Source organism: Mus pahari, chromosome 3 (genome assembly GCF_900095145.1).
Source record: "Mus pahari chromosome 3, PAHARI_EIJ_v1.1, whole genome shotgun sequence".
NCBI classification, from domain to species: Eukaryota; Metazoa; Chordata; class Mammalia; order Rodentia; family Muridae; genus Mus; species Mus pahari.
In genome coordinates, this window is record NC_034592.1 from 163,298,421 (window position 1) to 163,298,713 (window position 293).

A 293-nucleotide genomic window follows, 5' to 3' on the forward strand; every position below is an offset into this window, starting at 1 on the left:
AAAGAAAGAAAGAAAGAAAGAAAGAAAGAAAGAAAGAAAGAAAGAAAGAAAGAAATCCTTGCTGGGAGAACCTACAGCCCAAACTACCCAGGCAAAAAACTGAGGGGCCCTCAGGGGGCAGAGGGGAATCACATCTCATATCTAGGATGAGGGCAAAGGATATTCTAAGGACCACAACACCTCCAGGCACTCATGGAGTCCTCTACCAAGGGCTAGGGATGGTGTGAACAGACTGACAGCACCCTCCCTCTGCCTCAGGTAGTCACCCAGCCAGAGGAGTCTAAAACAAGACC